Here is a 17915-nt window from a genome sequence, read left to right on the forward strand (position 1 = left end):
GACACAGACAACAGTATAGTGGTAGCCAGAGGGAAAGGGGGTGGGGGAGGTGGAAATGGTAAAGAGGGCTTAAATGGGCATGGAAAGAGACATGACTGTAGGTGGTGAGTGTATGATGCAGTGTGCAGATGATGTTTTATTGAGTTGTACACTTGAAACCTGTATGGTTTTATTAGCCAACTAGAGGCCCAGTGCATGAAATTCTTGCACTTTCGGGGGATGGGGGCGGGCATCCCTCAGCCTGGCCTGCACCCTCTCTCAGTCCAGGAGCCCTCGGGGATGTTCGACTGATGGCTTAGGCCTGCTCTCCATGGGGAGCGGGCCTAAGCCAGCAGTTGGACATCCTTAGTGCTGCCGCAGAGGTGGGAGAGGCTCCTGCCACCGCCGCTGCTCGTGCCAGCCATGAGCAGGGTTCAGGGCTTCTGGCTGAGCGGTGTCCCCGCTGTGGGAGTGCACTGACCACCAGGGGGCAGTTCCTGTGTTGAGCGTCTGCCCCCTAGTGGTCAGTGCACGCCATAGCAACTGGTCGTTCTGCCGTTCAGTCGATTTGCATATTAGCCTTTTATTATACAGGATGTCACCCCAATAAATTCAATAAAAATACAGATAACCTGTTATTTAGGAAAAAGGGAAAGATGGGTTTTATATGGGCAGCTAGCAGTCTCTGCCACAGTGGGACCTCACTTCAAAAAAGCCACCTCAAGGGCTTCAAGGAATTTTTGTCTGTTTCCAAGTTAGCAATTGATTGCCTTCTCCAGATTGACAGCTTCTAATAGTCCAATCATTGATGCTTTTTAGCATATATTAACTTTTGCCTTTAAGAAGTTTGTTCAAGAAAGAAAAGACAATTGCCTGGCTGGTGTGACTCAGTGGTTGAGCATCGACCTATGAACCAGGAGGTCAGGGCACATGCATGGGTTTTGGCTCGATCCCCAGAGTGGGGTGTGCAGGAGGCAGCTGATCAGTGATTGCCTCTCATCATTGATATTTCTATTTCTCCCTTCCTCTCTGAATCCAATAAAAATATATTTAAAAAACAAACAAAGAAAAGACAATTGCAGGAAGAGATGGGAACATAGGATGTTTTAAGCTTACCTAATTGTTAGTATAGGTATAGGAGGGGTCCTTAGTTCATGGTTAAAGGTACATTATGTGCGTCACATAATAGGTGCTCCCTGATGAATGGCGAGGAAAGCTTTGTCGTATGGTCCATATCCTGTCTATCACATTTCCGTGCACGGACAGGTTGGCAGTAATATAAAAACCACTATTGATATCATCATGAATGGTAGAGACGGAAGGAAATTAGCCTGATTCTGTAGATAAGAATGATTTTTAGGCAAGGTTTATACGTAAGGAAGAACCATGGCAACAAGTTATGAAGACTTGTTTAGCCTCAACTTACGAGTCAAAGTTGAAAGCAAACCCATGAGCACTATCTAATAGATCAGACACTTCTGCCTGGCCCTGCGATTTTGTGTCTTGTTATCTTGCAGGGGATATGGCCAGACGTTCCCAGTGCTAATCCAGCTCACTGTTCTGTCTGGACCTGCTCCATGTTCATTACTGTTCCTCTGGATTCCCATCATGGAGATCAGTCCACCATTCATCTTTTACCAAGGCTAGAGATCTGGGTGTCATTCCCGACTCCTCCTCATTTCTTTTCCCTGTGACCCACAGCTAAGGGTCTCTATGACTGCGGAACTGCTTCTGCCTGGCTTCCAAGTCCTCACCTCCTCTGCATCTTCACCATTTTTTTTAAGAGACTGTGGTCATCTCTTCTTATAGCCCTTATCTAGACTTTTTTGTCCTCATCTTTGCCTCCTCCTTGCCAGCCTTCCCTCTGTTGCTAGATCATATGATGCTGATGCTCTCAGCTGCTTAACGCTTGGGTGTCGCCTTGTTCATGGTATCAAGGAGCAATTCCTATGAATGGCACACACAAGCCCTCTGCGATCTGTTATCATCTTCATCTCGTGCCCTTCACTTTCGAGCTGCACCAGACCAATCAGGGTTGCTTTTCATGCCTGTAATCATTTGCATGTGCTGGTTTCTGCCTGGAAAGCTCCCTTTCCACCTGTCTTCCTTGGAAATTCCCACTCACCATTGAAGAGTCACTTTCGTCAGAATGCTCTCTGTCACAGTGAGAGCAGCTAACACCTGCACATGCTTCCTGTGTGCCAGTCACTGTTCCGATGCTGCACACGAATTCATTTGCTGAGTGCTCACACCCCTCTTGTGGTACCTGTAGGGCAGGCACCATTACTGTCACTCTCATTTTACAGTTGGGAATCGGAGGCACAGAGAGGTGAAATGTCTTACTCGGTAGTCACACAGCTGGCAAGTGGCACATGGGCTGTGTCAGACACAGGCGGCCACTTCCTCCTTGTGCTGCCCGCCCTCACCTGAGTCATATCCATCTCTCTCACAGCAGTTAGTGGACGTGCTTCCAAGTACACAGCCCCTGGGGGCAGGGCTGTCTGTAAGTCATACTGTGTCCCTGGTGCAGGGACCGGCCTGGCCCTTTCTGTATCCCCATAGTCCAGTGAAGTGCCTGGCACACGGTTCATACTCGTCAAATGTTTTTTTGAAAAAATAACTGAAAGTATATTGTCAATATTATTAGTTGGAGAAATGATTAGTGGAAACATTTTGTAAGGTGTCAAGCGGAGGTCAGCCAACTATAGGCCGATGTGCCCAGCTGCCTGTTTTGGCCCTGCCCGCGAGGTAAGAACGGTTTCTACAGATGGGTGTTTGCAGCCCGTCTGATGATAGGGAACACTGACACTAAACCCTGATGAAGTGAAATGTTACTCCTCCCCAGAGAATTTGCTTCTTCCTCATTAGTTGACCTGTGTTATATTCAGTTGTTGTCACTAGCTTTTGATTTTTGTCCATAACAAATTTGAGGAAATTGGTGTGTTCTCTGGTTAAAGATATACTTTCATAATATCCACAATTTTTTCTCTTGTCCTGAAAACCATAAAATATTTACTCTTTGGCCTCTTATTAGAAAGGTTTGCTGTCCCCCCCGACCCCCCCACCCCCGCTCAAAGTGTTATTTAAATAATAGTGTTAGTTTAGTTTTGATTGTTATATTATTTTTATGTCTAAAGTATTCAATAAAACATTAAAAATAATCTAATCCTAAAACAACTGTTATTGTTATCATGTATTATAATGGGGGGATATTGGAAACTGTAAAATGTTTAGGGCATATTAGTTTGATTAAATAGGATAAAGTTTGTGAAGCATTGGGCAGCAAGAACTACACAGGTGTTATTTTTTTCTCTTTCTTGTGCCTAGACCTAATTTAGGGTAATGCATAATTGGTTGTCTTGAGGGTAGGTGACAAAAAATACGGCACACAATATCTTGCTTCACTGGTTATACTGGGGGTTAGTAGTGTTGAGGACAGATTGTATAAAACTGAAGTCAGAGACAGAATCTTTTCCACATTGTTATGCTTCCTGATGACAGTGACCTGGGCTGCAGGATGTCTAATTACTCTCGACGCCTTGGAAAAAGGCAAAACTCAGCAGGAGCCAGAAGCAATACTTTGTACACATTTGAAAGAAGAGTATTTATAGGCTTATGTATTCATATATAAATTTTTTTGCTACTGGTCTTGGGTCTTTAAAAATTTATAGTCGGAGTGTTTTTCTGATCATTTTTTATTTTATTAAGAAGAAACTATAAATAAAACTGAACAATGCCATCATTTTTCATTAGCTGTAATGGCTTTGTGACGGGATGAAAGCTCATGTAGTGTAATGTTTGATTTTTTTTCTTCTTCAAATGCTGCTGAGCTAGATCATTTAGAAATATTACAAAATCTTCTGCACTGAAAGAAAAACGTTTTGACTCCAAGTTTTAAAAAAGCACATGCATTATATTATCTGAACCCTAGTATCTTTTGGAAGCTATTCTAAATCTTTGTCTTTACAGTGTTGTTTCTCTTATATTCACAATCTCTGCCCAAGCTGGAATGTAGCTTCCAAAATAATTTTATCTGGCTTCATATTTACCTTGAATTAAAATCTACATGTTTTAGGTTATTATTCTGGAGCCAATTGTACAGTCATTTAATTTATTTTTGGTGTTTTTATTGAGGTAGCATTGGTTTATAATATTATATGTTTCACATGTGTAACATTAGAATTTGACATCTGTGTATACTTCAGCGTGTGCACCACCAAAGATCTAGTTTCCATTTGTCATCACACAACTGACACCTTTTACCCTTCTCCTCTGGTAACCATTGATCTGTTGTCTGCCTCTATGAGTTCTTTTTTGTTTTCTTGTATTCTACATATGAGTGAATTTGTATTATGGTATTCTTTTTTGTCCTGACTTATTTTACTTAGCACAATACCCTCAAGCTTCATCTATATTGTTACAGATTGAAGGATTTCACTTTTTTATTCAGTAGTATTCCTGTGTGTGTGTGTGTGTGTGTGTGTATGTGTATGTGTGTACATATATATACACATATATCTATACTAATAAAAGGGTAATATGCTAATTAGACCAGGAGACCTTCCTGGAGACCTTCCAGATGTCCTTCCGGACAAAGCCATGGTTGTGGGGCCGAGGCAGAGGCGGTTAGGGACGATCAGGCCAGGAGGGGAGGGCAGTTGCGGGTGATCAGGTCGGCAGGGGGGGGCAGTTAGGGGTGATCAGGCCGGCAGGGGGGGCAATTGGGGATGATCAGGCTGGCAGGGGGGGCAGTTGGGGGCGATCAGGCTGGCAAGGGGGGGGGCAGTTGGGGGCGAGAAGGCCAGGGATCAGGTTTAAACTGGCAGTCGGACATCCCTTTCGCAATCCGGAACTGCTGGCTCCTAACCGCTCACCTGCCTGCCTGCCTGATCACCCCTAACTGCCCTCCCCTGCCAACTTGATTGCCCCTAAGCACCTCTGCCTCAGCCCCGCCACTGTGGCTTTGTCCAGAAGGAAGGCAGGACGACTGGAAGATGTCCGGTTGACCCAGTCTAATTAGCATATTACCCTTTTATTAGTGTATATATATATATATATATATATTTATTTCACATCTTCTTTACCCATTCATCCATTGACAGACACTTTGTTTCCATATCTCGGCTATTGTAAATAATGCTGCAATGAACATCAGCATGCATATCTTTTCAAAGTAATAGAACAATCATTTTAATTGGAACATTTTAGGTCTGAAATGGGCCAACCACCTGTTTACAAGGAAGAAAGTGAGTCCAGGAGAGAGATTATGAAATACACTCATGGTCATGCAACAAGATAGTGGCAGAGCAAAGATGAGAACCAGGTGAAACCCCTATACTAACATTTCCTAGTTGAAATTTTTTCCCTTTTGCAAATTTTCAGGTATGAAATCATCCAGAAACTTGAGTGGAAAAAAATAATAGAAGTCCAAATTCTTATTTTTGAAATTAAGTTATTATGATTTAAATTGTTTACAACTCTGTAGAAACTTGAAATGAAGTTGGTGGTTTTAGGAAAAAAGCAACAATGTACTTTGAAAATGCAATGAATCAATATTTCTATAGAGAGATTTCTTGAGACCTTATGCCATTGTCCACAGTGTTCGATGATGTTAAAATACTAGACTCTAGGACTTGGTGTGTGGTCTCCGGGGCTTGTCAAAAGGGAGGGGCTTTGGCTGTTTGCAGACCTGTGCCTCTGCGTGCCATCCTTGCTGCACAGACATCATGGCACAGACTCTTGGGGACGTTGTGGGTTTGTGCAATGGATCATTTTAGAATCTAACCTGAAAATCTGTGCCTGTTTCTTTTCTTTATTCTTTTTTATTAACATGCTTTTAAAAAGACTGTTGCCTGCATTTGCTTTAGAGCAAACTGGGAATAGCTGAGTAACTGCAGAAGGGCTCAGAAGTGTGAATTAAGGTAGTGATCACTTCTAGCAGTTTATTTAACATTTAAGGAAACTCATCCTCTTTTGCATTTTATTTTGTTATTATTTTTTAATTCTTTTTTTTTTTTTTTTTCAGAGAGGAAGGGAGAGGAAGATAGAGAGGTAGAAACATCCATGATGAGAGAGAATCATGGATTGGCTGCCTTCTGCACGCCCCCTACTGGGGATTGAGCCCAGGACCCAGACATGTGCCCTGACCGAGGATCGAACCGTGACCTCCAGCTTCACAGGTTGATGCTCAACCACTGAGCCATGCTGGCTGGGCCCTTTGTGCATTTTAATAAGTCTCATGGACACTGTTTCCAAAAGCTGTGGTTCAGTATGCAACATCCTATGTAATAAAAACCTAGGTGGCATCACGCCCTCGCGCACAACATCATCACAAGATGTCCGCCACAAGATGGCCGCACGCACAGCAGAGGCAGGGCCCGATGGCCGCTCTGCATGGTGAGGCCTGGGGGTCCCGCGGCTCTGCGCTGCACAGAGGAGGCCGGTCCCAGCGTCTCCGCCACCTCACGCGGAGGAGGCGGGTCATGGCAAGGGAGGGCAGTTGTGGGCAATTAGGCCGGCAGGGGAGGGCAGTTGGGGGCCATCAGGCCGGCAGGGGAGCGGTTAGGCATCAATTAGGCCAGCAGGGAAGTGGTTAGGGGGTGATCAGGCTGGCAGGCAGAAGTGGTTAGGAACCAGTGGTCCCAGATTGTGAGAAGGATGTTCGACTGCCCCCCGAGGGTTCCCAGATTGGAGAGAGTGCAGGCTGGGTGGAGGGACACCCCTCCCCCCATGCACAAATTTCATGCACCAGGCCTCTAGTGTATAAATATAGTGCTTGTCTGCCCAGGAAAGTCACTGTGTTTGCCAGTCCTGGCTCCTATCCTAAGTCATCAGCACCACGATCTTTGTTACAGGCAGTTATCTCTATTTTGGTTTTTTAACCTTTTGAAAAATTAAGGGAGTTCAACTTTCTATGGTTGGTCATTAAAGATAATTCAGTGATTTCTTTTGGAATGCAAGATGTGGAATGGGGCAGCTCTCTTTGCAAAACAAGAAGCATCAAACAAGGGTAGTCGTTAATACTGTATTTACTGCACTTATGTGGGTAGTTGCCAAGAGCATCATCATTTTTCTGGAACACTGTGTTCTGACTCATTTGTTGTATCTTTCCAGCAAAAAGGAAGTGGAATGTTGTGAGAGTGTCAGGTGAATTTGGGGCCAGTTAGATAGTTATATCAATTCCCACAATTAGCCCTGCCAGTTTGGCTCAGTGGAGAGAGATTTAGCTTATAGACTGAAGGGTCTCGGGTTTGATCCCAGTCAAGGGCACATACCTCAGCTGCAGGCTTGATCTCTGGCTTGGGTAGGAGCCCATGAGAGAGGCAACCAGTTGATGTGTCTCTCTCTCACATCGATGTTTCTCTCTCTCTCTCTCTCTCTCTCCCTCCTTCCCACTGTCTAAAAATCACTGGAAACATATCCTAGGTTGAGGATGAACAAACAACAACAAAAAACTACAAATCACAAATCTACTTTTGCCTGATTCACTTACTCATAATGGTGTGTGGTTGCTCCTGGAAAAAGTTTACAGTGTAAAATATTTATTGAGGACCTCAATGTGCTTGTTAACTTAGTTGCTGAATTCAAGGAGGGACAGGTGGCAACTGCCAATAGAGACTGGCCAGTCCTCAATAGAGCTGGAGTTAGATGGGTACCAAGTCTGGGTGATCAGGGCTGGGCTGGCCTCAGGGCACAGTTGCATGGGCTCGTATCAAAACTGGTGATCACAGACAGGTAAGCACTGAAGACCTAGAAGATAGAAGAAGATAGCCCCAAGGAAAGTGCTGGATATGGAACTGAGTCAGTTGGGCAAGCATCAGGTAAGGCATGATCAAGGCTGAAGATGTGAGAGGGGGCTGCATTAGTCATGGCCCACACAGTCAATAGAAACCCTTTCATGCGAAGACATAGTTACAAAATTCTTTGGAAGATCTGAAAGCCAAATGGGATGATGAGGTCACCCAGAGATTAGCAATAGCAGGAAACCACTAACACCTCTGAGGCTGGTGGAAAAAAGAGAAGGGAGGGGGGGGGGTGTTGCTACTAGAGGCCAAGAACTGGACCTACATGGAAGGTCCCAGAAGCAGCTGGGACCATGGAGGGAAGGCCTGTCTGGGGGAATGGAGCCATGTTGGAGACAAAGCCACTATTGGAGATGCCATCCAATGCAGAAAGAGCAAAGGGAAGAGGCACTCTCCTTCTCGCCTTCAGTCTTCCGCCTAAACCTAGCTGGAGCCAGCGGGCAAGAGAGTCTGGAAAGGTAGTTTGCAGGGGGAGGGTGGGGCCAGGGAATGGATCAAATTACAAGTAAGCAAACCACCCCCACACAGGCAAGGGTCTGGGGCAGGGGTTGGAGGGAGACTAAAGGGCAGGCATTCTGACAGGAAGCCAAAGCCTAATGGATCCTATTGGAGCAGCAGAGCAAGACTTGCACGGAGGGTTAAAGAGCCTGGAACATTGGACTAAGCTGATTTTCCAAAGCTTGTGCCCGAGAGCCCTTCTTGTGTCAGGTGATTGTTCTCTGGCCCACTGGAAACTCGGCCACATTTGGGGAGCAGTTTAGATTCTTTGTTAGATTCCTACCCCTGTGAAGGCTCAGCAGCTGGCCTTTGACCAGGACTCCCAGAAGCGTCCCTGTAAGTCAGGGGTGGGGAATGTCTGGCCCTCGGGCCATATAAGGCGCACAAAATCATTTGGTCTGGCCGTGCCAACACATTAGGGGTGAGTTAATCAAATGTTTGACCAAATATAGCAGGCTCATTTTTAAATAAGTTTGAATGGCCCGAGAATGATATTATAAACATCCAAATGGTCTTTGGCAGAAAAAAGGTTCCCCACCCGTGCAGTGGTTGAAACTCTGGGTAAATGATGAAAAATTCCATGACCATGAGCACTAAAATAAAGGAAAGTTCTGTATAGAAAGGGTCCTTTCATGCCTTTATGTCCTGGGTGGCTACAGAAGCAACACTTTTCTGACTTAGCCATATAAATTCTCAGCCATGAATTAGAGCATCTTCTGGTCTCTGTCCCCCTCCCATACAATCACTCTCTGTAGAAAAATTGCCATTTTAATCATCCCTATCATCCTCATGACCATCTCCATTGTCATCATCACAGACATGGAATAATTATCTGCCTTGCGGAGAAGGGGGGAGGTAAGCTGAGTTCAGCTATTTACATCCAAGATAACGATCATTCCTGGAACCACTAACATACACCAGACTCTGCGCTTTAAGAATAGTCATGCAGTGGTTCTCAAACCTTGGTGTGACTCAGAGTCACCTATGGGGCTTCTAAAATGCAGATAGCTTCTCCCACGTGTGCCTCCCACTCTGTTTCTGATTCAGCAGGTCTGAGGCGGGGGCCGATCGTTGGCATTTCTCACTAGTTTGCAGCTTGTGCTGGTGCTGCTGGTCCCGGGACACCCTCTGGGAACCTCTGCATCAGTGTCTTGGCTCTTCCCAAAGGCAGGTGTTATCTCCACCCTCCAGCAGAGGAACTGAGGCTCAGAGAGCTCACAGAACTAGCGACAGGCACACGGCTGAGAAGTGGTGGTGGGAGGTCCCTGGGTCAGAGGTTGGTGTCCCCACCCTCCAGGGCTTTGCGTTGGCAGGACCAGTGGCTGCCATCTCCGTGGGCCAAGCCTTTGGCCGCCTGTGAACTTTGTCGTTTGCGCTTGCAGCCCTAGTGAATTTCTTTCTTACGTTTTATTCGGTGCAGAAAGTAGATCGGTGGGTTACATTAAAAAAAAAAAATTGGGTCCTGTTTGGACTGGTTAATGGACTCTCACTTTTTGGTACAAATGCCCCTGATGGCTAAGGCTGGTGGCTTGTCTGAGGCAGTGAGACCTGGCAGCCCCACTCTGTGCGCTGAGGGAGGGACCCTCTGCATGAGCAGCTGGCCTCTGTGCTGGGGTTTTAGTGGGACACCTGGCGCCCAGCACCTGCAGGGTGGGGCATTTGCCACCATGCTCAGACCTCTCTTCTTCTACCCCCGCGTGTGTGGCCTGTTGCCTGGCATCTTGTTTCACAATAAACCAAGGATATTTTAAATAAAACCAGTCTCCCAAGTTGATACACACTGCAGCCTTCCCCAGTGACCTTTACAGGCCATCAATTCCTCGTCCCTATGCTCAGACCCCTCACCCACAGACTCCGCCTGATTTCCCAAATCACTTATTGCACACAGCAGCCCATGGGAAGACTCAGGGCTTGCAGGATAAAAAGGGCGAGATAGTATGCATAACACATCACTCCTTCCCTACTGGATTTCAATCACATATTAATTATTAATTCAGAGTATCTTTATTTTTCCATCTGCAAGCTGCAAATGTGAACTCCAGCCATGTATTTTTAAACAGCTCCATTATGATCAAGCAAATTTGAATATCTCATGTAGTTTATGACATGTGGGCTTTGCTTATCAAGGAAAAGCTGTTGTATAGATGGTTTCTATTTTTTCAGTTTGGTAAACTGCAGCCAAAATCTGAGGAGAAATGTGAGCTACTTGCCATTGAATCGTTCTATAGATCACACTTGCAGGAGCTTCCATTATGTTTCCTTTGCAGAAATAGCGAGGACCCAAAGTAGAGAAATCGATGTCCTGGAACCTGGGTTAGATTAGAAAAATTGATGAATTTATAATGATATAGGTAATCTGGATAATAAAGGTTTAAAAACAGCTTTACTTGGCTATAAGTGCAGTCAATGCTGCCATCTGGAAAGAAAAGAAATGCAAAATTAAGTTTTCTGGTACTTTAGAAATGGATTCCAAAGAGTATTCATGTATTAATTACCCAATCGATATTAGGCAATCTGTTAGAAAATAACTGCTTGTGACTTTTATTTTTGAAACACAGTTTTTGGATTCTGGTAAATTTATACCTGTAGTTTTCCAGTTAACTCTAAAATGTAGTTTTGTATTTTATATAATGGGTTTAATACAAAGAAAATTCTCACCATATATCTTCTAGAATTTTTACATAGAAGCCAGAGTCTTCTGTAGTCTTGTTTATCAGTTGTTTATTGCTGCATAGCAAACCTTCCCCAAACATAGTGGCACAAAACAACAGCCATTTATTGAATTCACAAATGGGAAATTTGGGCAGAGCTTGGCATGGGAGACTTGCACATTGTGCACATCAGCTGGGGTGGTTCAACAGAAGGATGGGAGGGCCAGGGGCTGGGAGGGCCAGGGGGAGGAGGAGCTAGAGAATCCTCTTCCCAGAAGGCCGCTCACATGGCTGCTGAGTTGGCTGGGAGCTCAACCGGGGCCTTGGTTCCTCTTCATGGAGGACACTCCATGAGGTGTCTGGGCTTTCTCATACCACGGTAGCTGGTCTCTAGAGTGCTCATCCCAAGAGAGCCAGGTGGCAAGCTGTGATGTGGTCTTGACGACAGTCTTGGAGTCTCATGGCATTATTTTTGCTGTGCTTCATTGGCGGGCCAGTGTTGAAGGGCTGGTGACTGAAGACGCTACCTGTTGATGAGAGAAGTATCAAGGAATTTGACCACATGTTTTAGAACTGCTGAACCCTGTTAGGAGCCTCTGATGAACATTGAACTGTGGCTTCTTCTAAATGAAAGACTCAATCACTTGTTTGATCTGGTGAGGCTGCACTGCTATCCCTAAATTACATGGCCCATTGGAATCTGTCTTGGCGCATTCATTAGGTACACGCTGAATTGAACAGTGTTCTTCAGGTCTACACTGGGCCCAGGTGAGCTGGGCGAGGACAGTCTTGTTGGAGGGCTAAGGATGGAATCTGACTGCAGGGCTACCAGGAAAAATTTGATGACGTTGATGAGGTGGAGAGAATAGGTATGGACAATGCTTTCAAAATGCTTACCTGAGGTATGAAGAGAGAAAGGGCAATAACAAGAGGGTGGTGATACCTAACCAGGCAGCATTCATTTTCTTTTCTTTTTTCCTATTTTTTTTCAAAAGTGGGAGAATTTGTAGGGTGAAGAAAAGGAGCCAATATAAAATGTAAGGTGGTATTTTCTCCATTCACTGATGTGACTTAATGTTTCTTCTAGATGTTCTTAAGTGCATGGTTCATGGCCCAGTTCTGTACACAGTGGGCATGATAAACATTTGCAGCAGAACAAAGGAATTCCACCTGGAGAAAAAGATTGTATGGGATTGCTCACCTCCTGTGGTAGCCTCTTTCCTTCCCCTTCAGGGTGTGGCCTTTGCCTGTCATTTTGCTTCACAATAAACCACCACGAAGATTTTAAATAAAAATCCATCTCCCCCATTGAGGGATGCTGCGGCCAATCCCCAGTGACCTTCACTGGAATTCCAACCTCAAACCCTCACCAACAAACTCTATTTTTCCAAGTCACTCATTGAAGTACAACAACCTATAGGAAGACCCAGGGCTGGTGTGGCTCAGTAGTTGAGCATAGACCTATGAACCAGGAGGTCAGAGTTAGATCCTGAGTCAGGGCTCATGCTCGGGTTGTGGGCTCAATCCCTAGTGTGGGGCGTGCAGGAGGCAGCCAATCAGTGATTGTCATCATTGATGTTTCTGTCTCTTTTTCTCCCTCCTTTCTTCTCTGAAATCAATAAAAATATATTAAAGCCAAAGAAGCTCCCACAAATGGCTGCAGGGACCAAATACTGATCTAGTCAGAGAATCATTTTCTCTCTGAGTGTCAACTAGTCATCTGTGAAATGGAGTACGAACACCTGCTTCAGAGGGGTGTTGTGAGGGAGGTGAGAATGTGGCTCACAATTGTATAAGCGCTTTTTAAACTAAGAATTGTAAACAGCAGAGTCTATTCAAATGTAAGGAACTGATCATTTGTATTCCTGTAGGCCAGTGTGGGTGTTCATATTTTATTAGAAACCTGACTTCTTCTCTAAGGGTCATATATAGTATCTGCTTCAGTCACTTTTCTCTTTTTTGATTTATAAAAGAAATTGGCCTGGAAATGGCAGCAATTGAGAAATTGCAGTGGTTTTTGCTTCCTGATCTACAGTTGTAATAGACACAGCAATAACAGTATTCTCTATGTGTAGTCTCGTTCTTCTTTTCTAAGGAGTAAAAACCACTGACTGGAGTAAGTAATGGGAGAGTGGAGTTTCATCTGTGGCACCACATGTCTTTGGAAGCCAAATGTTCTGTGACACATGAGAAATGGTTGAAGACATTTCAGAAATTATCCCTATTGGTAATGGTCCGAGGCACACACTGTGTAGGGAGTAATATAATCCAGTTTGTAATTTGTGCTAATTAACTGCTAGATGAAAAGAATTTCAGCTTTATTAATTTCATTTTTCAATAATTTGCACATCTGTACAGCACTGTACATTTGGATTGTGATGTGCAAATATATATTATTTTCAGTACAGCATCTCTTTCAGGTCAACTACACTCTAAACCAAAACTTCTAATGGGGACAGAGGATGAGACACGAGTTGTGCATTTATATCCTCGGTTTTCCTGCTCAGCACAGGAAGCATGTGGGTTGAAACGGTCATACACAGAGATTGATGCTGAAATGTTTGGTTCAGGACTTTGTTGTTTCTGACGCCAACTAGCGGAAAGCATATTGGTGGTTTGAGGCCTTCGTGATGCCTCCTTCATTCTGGTGGAGTGACAGTCACAAATACAGTCATATTTCTTTACTTCATTCTGGTAGAGTGGCAGTTAGAAATACAGCCACACTGTGCACATTTCCTCTACTTCATTCTGATAGAGTGACAGTCACAAATACAGTCACACTGTGCACATTTCCTCTACTTCATTCTGATAGAGTGACAGTCACAAATACAGTCACACTGTGCACATTTCCTCTACTTCATTCTGATAGAGTGACAGTCACAAATACAGTCATACTGTGCACATTTCTACTTTGTTCTGATAGAGTGACAGTCACAAAACAATTACACTGTGCACATTTCCTCTACTTCATTCTGATAGAGTGACAGTCACAAATAACAGTCATATTTCTTCTACCTCATTCTGGTAGAGTGACAGTTACAAATACAGTCATACTGTGTACATTTCTACTTCATTCTGCTAGAGTGACAGTCACAAATACAGTCATGCTGTGCACATTTCTACTTCATTCTGATAGAGTGACGTCACAAATACGGCCATACTGTGCACATTTCTACTTCATCCTGATAGAGTGACAGTCACAAATACAGTCATGCTGTGCACATTTTTTGCAGTTCTTAATGCAAACAGAGGCCCTGAATCCACGAATATATCTAAACCGCTTAGTAAACACTTAAATAGCAGAGAGGGCATTTGAAAAACCTATCTTGGTGTTTGCATTTTCTAGTGTGAGTGCTTCTGTGTTCCATAGGGTTTTGTCCCTGACAGAAATTTCTGTGCCAAGCGTGAGAGGTAGAGACATGTGACTGAGTTGGAAGTGGAGTCAGAGAAGGGAGGGACGTGACTGACCATGGACCCCGTGTCTCGTCCCGCAATCACCATGACTCCTGGGTTGATACTGTCCCTCTTGGGCATTGTTACCTTCCCGAAGGTTCTTGCCCAGGCTAGCTTGTCCTCTTCTGTACTAATGGGGTGAGGAGAGGTGGTGAACAACCCCAGGCTGTGGAGAAGTTCTGTGTGGCCCATGTTTCCACGTGAACCGAATGTGGCATTCAGACCAGAGGGCACATTTGTTTGGGCTTTTGCTGTCTTTTCCATTTCTGGGACGTCTCTTCTGGGTGTAGTCTTGGTGGGAGGCAGGCGTCCACCCTGTGTGCTCACAGGCACACCTCCTAGCACAGCCAACTGGACGCTCCTCCCTGAACTTTGAATCTTGAGCGAGCATTTCAGAGAGGAAGGATGGTTGGATCTGCCTGTGGCCGTGGTGGCAGCACTCCCAACCTGCTGACGGGTTGGGACTAGAGGGAAGGACCTAGGTGTAGCTGGTGTTTGACCATCACCATTGCAGAGCCAAGTATTGTCTCAAATAGACAAGGGAGACAGAGGGTGATCAGTCTACCAGCCCCTGAACTTCCCAGGTAATGGGACCTAACGTGAGCCACATGGCCCCAGGGAACTCAGAACAAGACTGCTTGTGGTGACCACACCAGTTGGGAACTGTTCTTACTCAAATGCTCCTCATCCTCAATTCTTAGTCGCTGAGACTTCTGAATCTGGTAGCTGTGGTCTTTCAATGAAGGATATTTCATTACAAGGCTAACTCCTGTGAGCACCTTCTGTGGAGAAAGCCAGAGTGAGTTCTTGCTCGCCTTCTGATGCTTTCCCCAAACTGGCAAGTGTTAGTTTCAGCCCTGCTATCAAGAGTCCAGACTGACATAGAGAACCCCTCGCATGGGTGGCCCCCAAGTTGCCATTGGTTCCACACTCTCTTTTTGGCCTTCCATTTTTGGGGCCTTCTTGTGGGTCTTCTCCTGCCGTAGGTGGAGCATGGAACAGAATGCTGTCGTTTCCCACCCTCCGTTAGCCAAGGTTGGTTTACTTGAGGGAAAGAACCAGTGTCCTCTTGTCTTGTGTATGGCTAACGGGTGTCATCATGTTGTTTGTACCATCGTGGGACACCTCACCGTTCACGAGAGCACGTATGTACCTGATCCTTTGGATGTCTGAGTATAGACACTACTGTCTAAGTTGTACAGGTGAGCAAGCAGCTTCAATGAAGGTGACTCTCCCGAGGTCATAGGGCTGTTAACTGGCAGAAATAGGACTTGAACCCAGGCCTCCTGACTCCCAAACCACCCTTTCTTGCTCATTCTGATACATCAAAGTTAGCCTTGTAATGAAATATCCTTCATTGAAAGACCACACCTACCAGATTCAGAAGTCTCAGCGACTAAGAATTGAGGATGAGGAGCATTTGAGTAAGAACAGTTCCCAGCTGGTGTGGTCACCACAAGCAGTCTTGTTCTGAGTTCTCTGGGGCCATGTGGCTCACGTTAGGCCCCATTACCTGGGAAGTTCAGGGGCTGGTAGACTGATCACCCTCTGTCTCCCTTGTCTATTTGAGACAATACTTGGCTCTGCAATGGTGATGGTCAAACACCAGCTACACACCTAGGTCCTTCCCTCTAGTCCCAACCCGTCAGCAGCTTGTTCAGCCCCACAGGACAGCACGGCTGGCCAGCTCCCAAGTCTGGGTAGTTTACTTTGAAACTGCTCTTTTTTTACCGAGCTATTTAACACTAAGAACTGGTTAATACTGATTAGGATCATCCCCAAATAACATTTTTTCCTCTCAAATAGTATGTGCTTATTGCCGATAGATTAGGACATACAAATAAGCAAAAAGAAGTAAAGAAAAATTAGGAAATACAAATGAACAAAAGGAAATCAGGAAAAACTCTCATCTTGCCACCAGAAATAGCCACTTTAAACATACAGTTTTCCAGACCTTCCTGCTGTTAAATTTTTATTCCCCTGTATTAGGTACTACTCTTAGCATTTTTACATACCTTATCTCACCAAGTCTTCCCAACTTGCAAAATATTATCCACATCTTATAGAAAAGGGAACTGCGGCTTAAAGGGGTCTGTCTAATTTCAAAGGTTGTACTCTTAACCATAATTATAAATATACATGTTATAAATATATAAGTATTAAATGAATACTTATTGAGCACCTCCTCCAAAATCTGATCATGTTGCAGCAAGGTGGGTTGTGCAAAATGTGTGAGTGTTTGGCTGCAGCAGAAAGTATGTGAGCAGGGATGGCTCCAGGTTTTGCAGGGCCTGATGCTTATGCAATTTTGGTTTTCATTTTAAGAGAAAAATATAAAATTTTGAATACAGGATTAGATACAAAGGGGATATCCTGTATAATAAAAGCCCAGTGACCGAAATGGTGGAATGACCAGAACAACCAGAGACCAGGGCGATGAGGCAGGCAGGCGAGCAGTTAGGAGCCAGTGGTCCCAGATTGTAAGAGGGATGTCCGACTGCTGGTTTAGGCCCGATCCCATGGCAGTCAGATATCCCCCAAAAGGTCCTAGATTGCAAGAGGGTGCAGGCCGGGTGAGGGCCCCCTCCCCGATGCATACATTTCATGCACTGGGCCTCTAGTTTACTTATAATGAGAAAAGGAATCACAAGAAATCCCTGAAGCTTTGGAGCTTCAAGTTCCCTTTTTCCTTCTGCGCTCTCCTTAGGCAGTTGACCAGAAAAGCTTCCACAGTAAGTGTGGATGAAAAGGGCCACATGTAACCTGCGTGGCGGCCTTGCAAGCCCAGAGACCTAAAGTAATCACAAAGGGTGGTTTGAAGTTAAGACGCTTTAAACTAAAGAGCTGTTTATGGTGGCTAGTCATGTCCCCGGCCGGCATCTTCCCTGACAAAGGTCAATCTTTACCTGGACTGAGCTTATTGTCTTTTTGCATCGATGATAGCTTATCGTTGGAATGTCAAAGCAATTTTCCTTTCCCTGGAAGCCTCAAAGCACAGGCACTGCTCTACAGAGACCACAAATCCCCTCGTTGTTATTGAGTTAATTCGTGACTGTTAACTATCCTGCACCCACCTAAGTGAAAGACATGTCTATCCTTTTACGCTTTATCCAATCCCAGAGGTTTCCCTGCTTTGCTTTCTCCCACCTTCCTAATCTATCACCAGTGGATTTCATGTAACCCACTTACGTCTCCTCTTTTGATTGTAACGTATAAAACAAGATGCAAAACTGCCATTCTCCAGAGCATTATCTCAATCCGCTGAGATTCTGTTTCCCGGCAATTGTAGAGAGTTTGGCTCAAATAAACTCACAGAAATTCTTCACAGGTTTGAAGGCTTCTTACGTTGACGGTAAGGCTTCCTGATGGGAACCTGGCTTTTCCTCCTGCCCAGAAAGCCCCCCCCCCCTCCCTCCCCCCCAGCCAGGGCTGGTGTCAGGCAGGGCCTGCTGCTTAAGCTTCTCTGTGTTCCCAGGCTTAGTGGGGGGCAGTGTGCCGGGGAGACTCTGGGTCCCAGGGGGGTGGCGAGGGG

The 17915-nt window shown here is 45.0% G+C and overlaps 1 protein-coding gene across 3 annotated transcripts in view; it reads left to right on the plus strand.

The window, feature by feature from the left end:
• Nucleotides 1-17915, plus strand: part of CSGALNACT1 (chondroitin sulfate N-acetylgalactosaminyltransferase 1) — a 313490-nt gene that overhangs the window by 40824 nt on the left and 254751 nt on the right. The window lies entirely within an intron of this gene.

The sequence above is a fragment of the Myotis yumanensis genome, unplaced genomic scaffold (assembly GCF_028538775.1).
Source record: "Myotis yumanensis isolate MYYU_CA2020_CCGP unplaced genomic scaffold, mMyoYum1.0.hap1 SCAF_3, whole genome shotgun sequence".
Lineage (NCBI taxonomy): Eukaryota > Metazoa > Chordata > Mammalia > Chiroptera > Vespertilionidae > Myotis > Myotis yumanensis.